At 37.1% G+C, this 12,237-nt stretch overlaps 1 protein-coding gene and 1 pseudogene across 14 annotated transcripts in view; both read right to left on the bottom strand.

Annotated features, from left to right (window-relative positions):
* Positions 1 to 12,237, bottom strand: part of SDK1 (sidekick cell adhesion molecule 1) — an 894,112-nt gene that overhangs the window by 480,231 nt on the left and 401,644 nt on the right. The window contains exon 2 of one of the 13 annotated variants that reach the window (XM_077907648.1): positions 10,937 to 11,077. The exons of the other annotated variants lie outside the window; for them this stretch is intronic. The gene's annotated coding sequence lies outside the window, so the exon portion shown is untranslated. The remainder of the gene's footprint in view (positions 1 to 10,936; positions 11,078 to 12,237) is intronic. 13 annotated transcript variants of the gene reach the window in all.
* The window catches only part of LOC144319471 (dnaJ homolog subfamily A member 1 pseudogene), a 51,360-nt pseudogene that overhangs the window by 14,829 nt on the left and 24,294 nt on the right, over positions 1 to 12,237 (bottom strand). The gene's annotated exons all lie outside the window — the stretch shown is intronic.

The following is a 12,237-nucleotide window of genomic DNA, read 5'->3' as shown; positions in this document are numbered from 1 at the left end:
AGAGAGGCTGAGTGTAATGGGTGGCATTGTGGAGCTGATGTGGGAAAAGAATTCTCAACAAAGAAAAGAGAGAACACAGGAAGCGATGCTGAAGGCAGACATCCCTGTGTGTGGAGGGTCAGAGCTTTCACTGCAGCAGACAAATGAATGCTGACCCTAGACAGTCCAGCGCATACATGTGCCTCGGTGGGAGGACTGCCATCAGCTCTGTTCCAAATCTCAGGACACTGTGCATGATTTATGACAGCTTCATTATGAAGCAGCTTTTCCCCCTCTGGAAATGTTAATTTATGAATCACGAAAACTGCCACTTTCATCAATGAGCAGCAGCTGTGGCATTGCTGAAAAAGTATTCGAATCATAAGACAAGGTTTGTGTTTTAGCTCTGTTGTTTAGTAAAACTTGGGGTAAGATCCTTGTTTCCTGGTGACTAAGTTATCTCATCTGTAAAGTGAGTATAGTCATATCTATGCTGCCTATCATCTCCCAGAGTTGTAAGGAAAGGTAAGACACTTTTTGTAAATTTTAATGTCTATTTTTAGCATCAAAATTTTCATCTGGTGATCTGACATGTAGATCCTTTAAAATTCTATTAACCAAACAATTGCTTTAACTGATATAAGGCTTTTTAGAGTTCTTCTTAGCTCATTCAGTGATTGTCACTGGCTATTACTAGTAATGATGCTATTAACGTTGGTGTGCATGTTTTTGTATGGTCCTAGTTCTTCACTTCTCTGGAATAAGTGCCAGAAGTGTGATCACTGGGTCATACAATAAGTGTATTGATATTACTGATAAAATGATTATAAATCCTTCAAAAGATGTGTGGCTTGCCCATACTTCCTCCCAGTCTACGGTTTCTTGCTTCAACCTCTTCACAGCATCTGTTACACCGCAAAAGTTTTCAGTTTTGATGAACCCCAATTTATTTACTTTTCTCATTTACGAATCATGTTTTTGGTGCCATGTCTAAAAAATCTTCACTAACTCCTAGGTCCTGAAGATTTTCTCCTATGCTTTTTCTAAAGACTTTTCACAGGCTTACATGTTATACTTACATCTAAAGTGCACTGATTTTTTTTTTGTTTTATTTTGCATAAGGTATGAGTTTTAGATTGAGGTTCATGATTTTTGCCTGCTGATGCTCAGTTTCTCCAGCACCATATGCTGAAAAGATTATTTTTCCTCTGCTCAATTGCTTTAAGCTTGTAGTAAAATAAACATAAAATTTGTCATTTTAACCATTTTAGTGTACTATTTAATAGCACTGAGTATATTCACAAAGTTGTACAACCATCACTATTTCTACATATTTTTCAACATCACAAATGGAAACTCTGTGCCCATTGAACAAGCCTCCCAATCCTCTCCTCTCTCAGCCCTGGTAACTTACATTCTACTTTGTCTCCATGAATTTGCCTGTTCTAGATAACTGCTATAATTGGAAGTATACAACACTTGTCTTTTTGTGCTTGTCTTTTTTCACTTAGCATGCTGTCAAGGTTCACCCATGTTGTAGCATTTTTCAACAGTTCATTCCCTTTTATGGTTGAATAATTCCCCAATGTATAGATCACATTTTCTTCATTATTCAGCCACTGATGGACACTTGAGTTGTTTCTACTTTAGCTATTATGAATAACACGGCTATGAATAAGTGTGCAAATATCTGTTTAAGTCTCTGCTATCAATTCTTTGGGGTACATACCTAGGAGTAAAACTGCTGGACCATGTAGTAATTTTATTTAATATTGTGAGGAACCACCAAACTTTTCCACACTACCTTCACTATTTTACATTCTCATCAGCAATACACAAAGGCTCCAATTTCTCCACATCTTCACCAAAATTTATTTCCTGATTTTTTTTAAAGTAATAGCTGTCCTAATATTCGATAAAGGAGGAAAGACTATCCATTGGAAGAAAGACAGTCTTTTCAATAAATGGTGCTGGGAAAATTGGACATCCACATGCAGAAGAATGAAACTAGACCACTCTCTTTCACCATACACAAAGATAAACTCAAAATGGATGAAAGATCTAAATGTGAGACAAGATTCCATCAAAATCCTAGAGAAGAACACAGGCAACACCCTTTTTGAACTCGGCCATAGTAACTTCTTGCAAGATACATCCACGAAGGCAAAAGAAACAAAAGCAAAAATGAACTATTGGGACTTCATCAAGATAAGAAGCTTTTGCACAGCAAAGGATACAGTCAACAAAACTCAAAGACAACCTACAGAATGGGAGAAGATATTTGCAAATGACATATCAGATAAAGGGCTAGTTTCCAAGATCTATAAAGAACTTATCAAACTCAACACCAAAGAAACAAACAATCCAATCATGAAATGGGCAAAAGACATGAACAGAAATCTCACAGAGGAAGACATAGACATGGCCAACATGCACATGAGAAAATGCTCAGCATCACTTGCCATCAGGGAAATACAAATCAAAACCACAATGAGATACCACCTCACGCCAGTGAGAATGGGGAAAATTAACAAGGCAGGAAACAACAAACGTTGGAGAGGATGCGGAGAAAAGGGAACCCTCATACACTGTTGGTGGGAATGTGAACTGGTGCAGCCACTCTGGAAAACTGTGTGGAGGTTCCTCAAACAGTTAAAAATAGACCTGCCCTACGACCCAGCAATTGCACTGTTGGGGATTTACCCCAAAGATACAAATGCAATGAAACGCCGGGACACTGCACCCCGATGTTTATAGCAGCAATGGCCACGATAGCCAAGCTGTGGAAGGAGCCTCGGTGTCCAACGAAAGATGAATGGATAAAGAAGATGTGGTTTATGTATACAATGGAATATTACTCAGCTATTAGAAATGACAAATACCCACCATTTGCTTCAACGTGGATGGAACTGGAGGGTATCATGCTGAGTGAAGTAAGCCAGTCGGAGAAGGACAAACATCATATGTTCTCATTCATTTGGGGAATATAAATAATAGTGAAAGGGAATATAAGGGAAGGGGGAAGAAATGTGTGGGAAATATCAGAAAGGGAGACAGAACGTAAAGACTGCTAACTCTGGGAAACGAACTAGGGGTGGTGGAAGGGGAGGAGGGCGGGGGGTGGGAGTGAATGGGTGACGGGCACTGGGGGTTATTCTGTATGTTAGTAAATTGAACACCAATAAAAAATAAATAAAAAAAAAATAAAATAAAAATTAAAAAAAAATAAAGTAATAGCTGTCCTAATAGGTGTTAAGTGGGTATCTCTTTGTGGTTTTGATTTGCATTTCCCAGATGACTAATGATGCTGAGCATCTTTTAATAAGCCTTTGGCCATTTGTGCATCTTCTCTGGGTAAGTATCTATTCAAATATTTTACCTATTTTTTAATTGGGTTGGGTTTTTTTATGACTGAGTTGTAGGAGTTTTAAAAAATACATATATTCTGGATATTAATCCCTTAGCAGATTTGAATTTGATGTATCTATTAGATTTCCAAATGGAGATATTTCATAGGCATGATAAAATTTATAGCAATAACTCGCAAACTGTGGCCTGTGGGACCCAATCCATCCCAGGTCTGTTTTTTGGTATGTTCCAAGCTCAGGGGCCTGAAGTCACTGTACCTATATCCATAGAAGTCAAAAGGGATTCCAAAAGCTCCCTATGCTCTACCATTCACATTTTTGGCCAATTATCTGGCTTTTCACAAAAGTGTTAATCCAAGTATGCCCTTTATCCAGTGTGGCTGAAGCCAGCTTCTGTTGGCTAACATGTGCCAATTTTATGCTTTTCTATCTAAATCCATATGAAATGACGCCATGCTGGTAGTTGAAATCTGCATTGGTGGGAATGTTTACACCATGGAAACTGGAAAATGCTACCAATTAGGACTTTTCCTTACTAAAACACAGTTATTCAACATTTAACAGCAAGCACATCACAGCCTTTATTCCTGTTGATGGGTAAAATCCCAGAATCTCTCGTTTCCTAGACATCTCTGTACCTCTCCTGCTTTACTATGTCCCTCACTGGTCCCATATGCCTTAACCACTCTCAGCTCACCTATAGGACTCACAGTTGAAGCCAAACCAAAGCCTCTGTCTGGTCGGTCCACCTCTCCTCTGAACGTCTGCTTCTTCATCTTGCTCCACTTGGAATCTGATTCTCCCCTGTTGACCCTCTAACCCTGTAGCCCTCTCTAGACTTCCCATAGCCTCATACACTGGGCTTAGAGCTAAGGCAGTTTTGGCCATTTGTGCATCTTTTTCGGATAAGTGTCTATTCAAATATTTTACCCATTTTTAATTTTTTTTATGACTGAGTATATCTTAGCTTCTCCACTCTGTCCAGTCCACTCTACCTTCTTCTTCCTTACCTGCCTCCATCTCAAAACCTCATGTGATCTGACTTTATTTCCCACTATCCCTTCATCTTCTAGTCAACGTCTGACGCTGTCTCTCTCTTATTTTTTATGATCTATCTCTTGACTCACAATTTCCACAGGCACATTGATAGTCCTTCAATCCACATATGATTAGTCTGTGCTGTCCCTAGATATTTCCTCATTCTCTTTTTGCCTGAACAGATTTCCAAACTTCTAAAGTCCTTAAAAACTCTATGAACAAAGAAATCTCTCTGTTATCACCTATTAAAACTCTTGAAATAATCCCTTATTCTCTACAAAATTATATATGAGCTTTAATGAGGTAAGAACTTTGTTCTTATTTCTAAGAATGATTTATAATCATTTTATCAATAACATCAATATTCAAGAGGTACTTAGTACTGAATTTTATAATTCTCAAATGAAATCAATATTTGAGACATATTTTCCTACACATAGGTGAAAACTATTGTTAGCCATATAATGAAGTGACCATGCCAGTAACCAAATACACAACACAGCAGGGAATACAGTCATGAAGAGAAGTTCATGTTGATGATGGACCTTTTATCTTCTCACAGTAAGACAAAACTGCTTAATGCTTTAGGAAAGCATAACATTCAAAATAACATAAGACAGAAATAAATGAAGATGACTATACCAAGGCATCTCACAATGGTTCTGGATCAATTCACATGGCAACATGCCAGCAGGACTGAGGTCTGCCAATATTTTGACATTTTAAAATATTGATTATAAGTTATTAGGAGCTTTAAGATTATCACAGGAACTAGTAAACAAGGAGAAAGGATAGGATACTGAAAAGAAGAATCCGTTAACAAAAACCATATGACTCAGGGGAGAAGACTCTTCCAGAAGGCTAATGCTTTCATTTTATCTTTCTTCTCTATTGACACTGTCCAGCTCTCAGACATTTCCATCCAATGAATGATACGATTGATCATGAAGAGGTCCCAGAGGATTTATTATTGCAATGCTTCATTCTAGTTTCACACTTCCATTCTATCAAATGTAGTCAATATCCTGTCTGTAGGATGAAAGTATTGCAGATAAAAATCAATTCCCTTTGGAACTCATTTTCTGAGAAGCTTGGTGTATCACTGAAATTTAGGAACCACTGCCTTTCAAACTGGTCAAATGCTACAAAAAGGTATCTTAGTACTGTAGGAATTTATTTACTACCAGCTTGAGCTATACCATAGCCAAAAGAAGTAAAAGAAAAAGTTTATCCTCTAAAAATTATAGGAAAAAAGGAAAAAGAAATCACTTAGAAACCCTAAAAAGTATATTGAAAGACGTACCTAGAAAAAAATTAAATAGTTTTGAAAATTAGAGCTTTTATGACCAACTTATTGCAGGTAGTCCAAGGTAGGTACTCAGCTAGGGTCTGTTGGGGCCCGAGTGTGTCCCTGCACACTCAGAACTCTCTCAAGTTCTCTCAGTCCTTCATATCATCTCCTCATGGAGTCAATTCTAGAGTCCATGGATGAGATTACTTCTGGACCTTTCTGAGCACTGCTTTCCAGTGCATCTTTTTCTTATCCATATGTCCTCTCTCTCTTGATGATGCCTCAGTTTTTGTCTTAAGAATTCTCAGCAGAAGGGTAAATTTAGATAAGTTTAGTTTTTCATATTGGCCTACATCCAATAAGGCCAAGAAACAGGAAGGTACTTCAAGGTGTTTAGGATAGGGTGGAGTACATGAATAGCTTGCCATTGTAGAATAATGCATGGTACACATTCAAGATCATCCAGCACTATGGAAACAGGACTGGTGTGGAAGCCATTTGAGGGGATATTTCCATTCTCACTGGAAGTCATAGGCCTCCTGTTTATAATTCTTGCCCCTCAATCCTACAGTCCTTCAATTTACACAGTCACTGCACCATGACCCACCATTCCTCAGAGTTACCAAGAAAATTTCTTAAAGACCTCAGGAAATTTTATAACCCAAAGCACTGTTAAGCCCTCCCAGAAGCCCAAAGTGACTTCAGAGTAGCCATTTCTCAGTTTCCAAGTCTTCCTGCTTTTAGCTATAAGCAACTGTTAAGTATGCATTTATCAGTTGGAAAGGGAACAGTCAGTTTTAGCAGATTTCCTCACATTATTAAATATAAACAACAAGCAAGCAAACAAACAAAAACCTTCCTAACCTCACAGACATGTTGTGAGACCCAATTAAATTAGAAAAAAAAAAAAAACCTTATAAAAATGGTTTCAAGATTTCCCACTAGTGTTATAGATTTCATTTCCTGCTTTTACTTTCTACTTAATTTCATTATAAAACTCAATAAAAATGCTTTCGATTTTTCAGGACACTCTCTCCTCAAGGATTATTTTTTCTGAATGACAACAGCAGCAGCAACAACAAAAAGTATCTTTAACTGGCTACCTACCTAGAGAAAGACAAACTTATTTTAAATAATTTTAACTTGGATTTTTTTTACCATATTAGCTCAGTTTTCAACTTGTTACCAGGTATGGCAATGATCATATAATTATACAGACTATATATTCTTCTCCTATATATTGAGAAAAAAAGGGATAAATATCATAGTTTACATATTAAAAGTCCATAATAAGAAAAGGGATAACAACCAGGGCTACATTCACTAGGTAATATATGGATATTAGTCTATTTTATGGGGGAACTAAATTGATTCCATGTATTTCTTAGAATTCATGATTCTAAATATTAGAAAACAGGTTAGAGATTTCTTTGATGTGCCTATATTCGTAATGTAGAGTCAAAGGAGCTTTAGAGAACATTAAGTCCAATTTTGTCATTTTTCAGGTAAAAGACCAACGCCCAGAGAGGGGACGTGACTTGCCATTTAATGGGAGAAATAGAACAAAGACCACATCAGATTCCTAGAAGATTCTTTCTTCTAAGAATACTTAGGGAGCACTAACTGCAAACAAGATCAATGCTGCAGAATCAGTGATGATGCCACACAGTCCAGTCCTCATCCTCAGACAGCTTACATCCTAATGGGAGAAACAAACTTCAAGTAATGAGTTATACCAAGACCTGTTAATAACTACTGCAAAGAAAGATGCAGGGATGTGTGTTATGAGAACAAATAATAGGGCACCTGACTTGCTGGAACTGGGAAAGTTCCCTAGAAAAAGTCACTTTTGAACTGAGTATGGAAGAGCGACCATATAATTTACTGCATAAACCTGCAGTAAAGGGAATACCCTAAAAAGACATGAACTGGCTCTGTCCTGGGCAAAAAGGTCCTCCTGGAGCAGAAGGATAAGTCCATATTAACCAGATGAAATAATGGGAGTATTCTGGGCAGAGGGAAGAACACATATGAATTCCTGAGTCATGAAGAACATGGTTCATTCAAGGAAATAAGCTAACATCTACTGGAGGCTTACTAAATGTCAGGCACTATGCTACCACTTTACACATTTCATCACATTTAATTCACACACACTCCTACAAAGTAGACACTAATAATTCCATTTCAAAGAAGAGAACCCTGATACATAGAAGATCAAGAATTTGTCCAAGATCATAGCCAGAGTAAGAAAAACAAAACAAAACAAAACAAAACAAAACAAAAAAACCTAAGATTCAAATTCAGGCAGTCTGACCCTAAACACTATAAATCTGACCATTATACAAAGTGGCTTGGCTGTCTCTGAAGAGACAGAGATGAAGCAAAGAAATCAGGCCACATGAAGAAGTAAGGAACCATATTAGGCCTTGTAGGTTACATTAGGGATTTGGTTACTCATTCAAGATACTAATGGATTTTAAGCAAGGGACTGGTACCATATTCACATTAACAAATTATTCTGTTCAAAACATGAAGAAAGGATTAAAAAACAAAAGCAAAAACAGGGAAACAAGTTATAACAGTCAGGCAGAAATTTATGAGAGATAAAACAGTTTAGCTAGAGATGGTGACAGAGGTGGACACAGAGATGTGAGTGAGTTTGTGGGATATTAAGTGGTACAATAAAAAGAACCTGGTGATTGGCCAGATATAGTAGTGGAGAAAAAGAAGTATCAAGGATAATTCCCTGGTTCTGCCTTGAACAATTGTTGGGTGGTTATCTACTTGAAGAAAGGATTACTAGATGAGAGGCAGGATCTTTGTGAAGTAAAGCAGGACAGAGGGAGAGCAGGGTCTTTTTTCTTTTTACTTTTTTTTCATTTGTTTTTTCAATGTGCCTTTGAAAAAGATCTAGGAAAATGCCACAAAGAAGGTATTGAATATAGAGGTTTGAAGGTCAAAGGAGTAGCTTGGGATGGATAAATAAGTTTGCAAGTCATCTGCAAATACTACAGTTGGTAGGTGAACTATGGACTTATGTGAGATTACCTAAGAAAAGAAAATAAGGTGGGAGGTAAAGAAGTCCTAGGACCAACTACTAAAAAAATCCAATATTTAGAGGAAAGTGACCTGGCAAAAGAATCCAATAGACAGGAAAAGCAAATAGGACTGTGGTTTTATGGAGGTCAGAAAAAGAGTGTGTCAAGAAGGAGGAAATGAACCAAATGGTCAAGTAAGTCAGCTAAGTTTAAGTGGGATAAGAACAGAAAAATGATCCCATTTTAGTGGGAGCAGAAGTATAATGTCATGAGTTGATGTGAGAAAAGGAGGTGAAGAGATACTATAGAGCCTGCTCATGTTCTAAATATTCTAATAAAGAATCCTATAATGTCATATGTCAAATATACCTCAAAAAACTTAATTTTTTTAAAAAGGGATTCTGTAAGTCCAGAGTCAATAAGTATTTATGTCATTTCATTAAACAAAAAGAGAATTTTGACAAACCTTTACTACCTCTGCTCCTACATTTCCATTTTATTATGAGATTTTAGTTCCAAATTTTTAAGTATAAAAGATCAACATTCAATTAGACTAACCAATACATTTTACCATTTTGTTTTTCATTATCATTCCTTATATTCTACTTTTTTTCCTGATTTATTTTTTTCTTATATCCTTTTTAAATTCTTTCAAAGAGGTTTGGCAGATGGTAAACTTTTTTAAAGATTTTATTTATTTATGCATGAGAGAGAGGCAGAGACATGGACATAGGAAGAGGCAGGCTCCTCACAGAGAGCCTGATGCAGGACTCGATTCCAGGATGAGGATCAAGCCCTGAGCTAAGGCAGATGCTCAACCACTGAGCCGCCCAGGTGTCCCCGGATGGTAAACTTCTTGAGGCATTATCTGGCATATTTTAATTCCCAAATGGGTCTCAACAATATTTCCCACATGACATGCTCATCCAGATCCTTGCTACTCCCTCATAAACAATGAAGTCTTTTCTCTTGAACCTGGGCAGGCCTATATGACTATCTCAACCAATAGCATATTGGTGAAAATAACACTATGTGACTTGCAAAGGCAGTCATAAAAGGCAATACAGTTTATAGCTCTTCCTCTTGGATGCTTGCCTTTGGAATCTAGCTATCATGCTCTGAAAGAGCCTAGGCCAGATGAAGAGGTCTATGTGGAAATGAATTGAAGCCTTTGGTCCTCAACCCTGCATGAACTACCCATGCAGAGTCAATACCAACTTGCTGGCACAAGAGGAGTTATCTTGGAGAAGTCAGCTGCCATTAGCTGAGCTATCTCAGCATGTGGAGCAAAGATAAGCCTTTCTACTCCTACTCAAATTGCAGATTTGTGTAAAAAATTTTGTTTTGTTTTGTTTTGTTTTAAGCTACTAAACTTCAGGGTGGTTTATTAAGCTACAATAGCTAATAAGGGCACATTGCAGGTCTTAAAATGCTATTAACACCCCTCTCCCTTGCAGGCAAAAGATAATTTGGCTAGGTATAGAACACTAGGTTTCTGCCACTGAAAACTTTGAAATTTCTTTTAAGTTTACACAATTACCTTGAGACCCACCAGGGGGTCCAGGAACTTAACTCTGTGAAATAAAAACTGTTTGCACATGGGAAGCCCAGGTGGCTCAGAGGTTTACTGCTGCCTTCAGCCCAGGGGGCAATCCTGGAGACCCAGAATTGAGTCCCATGTCAGGCTCCCCGCATGGAGCCTGCTTCTCCCTCTGCCTATGTCTCTGCCTCTCTCTCTCTCTCTCTCTGTGATGACTATCATAAATAAATAAAATTAAAAAAAAAAACAAAACATCGAGAAAATATTCTAATATAAAGCAAAGTCTCTGCCTCTCTCTCTCTCTCTCTGTGTCTCTCATTAATAAATAAATAAAATATTTTTAAAAAACTGTTTATACAAAAGCCTATTTATGAATGTTTATAGTAACTTTATTGTAATTGCCCAACTGGAAATATCCCAAATATTTCAACTGGTGAGGCAAATAACACATTTAGATACATACACAGAGTAAAATACTCCTAAGGAATAACAAGGCACAAATTACAGGCATACCCTAGAAATACTGTAGGTTCAGTTCCAGACCATGCAATAAAGTTAATATTGCAATAGAGTAAGCCAATTAATTTTTTGGTTTTCCCAGTGCAAATGGGAAATGAAAAGTTATGTTTACCCTATATTGTAGTTGATTAAATGTGCAATAGAATTTTGTCTTACATACCTTGATTAAAAAATACTTTATTGCAGAAAAGCACTAACCACCATCTGAGTTGTAATCTTTTTGCTGATAGAAGGTGTTGCCTTAATGTTGATGTCTTCTGTTGTTGGCAGTGGCTACAGGTTTGGGCGACTGTGGCAAGTTCTTAAAATAAGACAATACTGAGGTTTACCACATGAATTAATTAATTCTTTTCATGAAGGATTTCTCTGTAGCATGTGATGCTGTCTGATAGTATTTCACCCTCAAAAGAACTTTCAAACTTGGAGTCAATCCTCTTAAAACTTGTCACTGCTTTATCGACTAGGCTTATATAATATCCTAAATCCTTTGCTGTCATTTCAACAATCTTCATAGCATTTTCCCTAGGAGTAGATGCCATCTCAAGAAATCACTTTCTTTGCTCATTCATAAGAAGCAACCTCTTATCCATTAGTTCCTGAAATTGCAACAATTTAGTAACATCTTCAGGGTTCCACTTCTAATTTTAGTTCTCTTGCTATTTTCACCACATCTGCAGTCTCAGGGAATAGAAAGGCCCAAGGGCAGAAGAGAGATGGAGGAAATAGCCAGTTGGTAGTCAAAGCACACTCAACATTTGTTGATTAAGTTTGCCATCTTATATGGGCACAGCTCATGGCACTCCAAAAAAAAATTATAATAGTAACATCAAAGATCACTGATCATAGGTCATCATAACAAATATAATAATAATGAAAAAGTATAAAATGTTGTGAGAATTACTAAATGCTATTAGAAAAATGGCACCAACAAACTTGCTCAATGCAAGACTGCCATAAACCTTCAATTGTAAAAACCCCAATATCTACAAAGTGCAATAAAGCAAAGCACACCAAAACAAGGTATGACTGTACTGATAGACACAATACAGATGAATGGAAAATGTACTGATAAGTGAGAGAATCCAGATTCAACAGACTATATGCTATAAGATTCTGTTTTTAAGATGTTCAGAAAAACTCAAAAGTATATGAGGATTAGTGATTGCCAAGAGCTGGTGAGGGAAGAGTTCAAAGCACAAGAGAATTTTTGGTGTGAGGGAAGTATTTTATACCTTTACTGGGGTGGTGGACTAAGAACTTCATGTGTTTGTCAAGATTCACTGAACTGTACCCTAAAGAGGGTGAATTTTATACCTTAATTTTTAAAATTAAGGAAAAGCATGTTATTTCTGGGTAGAAAAGACTCAGGTAGGAAGAGATTGGGAGAAAGATGTGCCTTCTGTCCCTTGTCCATAACATGAAGACACAGATCTCCTGGAACTGGAGCACAGCCACATTCAA

This window comes from Canis aureus, chromosome 8, assembly GCF_053574225.1.
Source record: "Canis aureus isolate CA01 chromosome 8, VMU_Caureus_v.1.0, whole genome shotgun sequence".
Lineage (NCBI taxonomy): Eukaryota > Metazoa > Chordata > Mammalia > Carnivora > Canidae > Canis > Canis aureus.
This window is presented reverse-complemented; position numbering and strand designations above follow the sequence as displayed.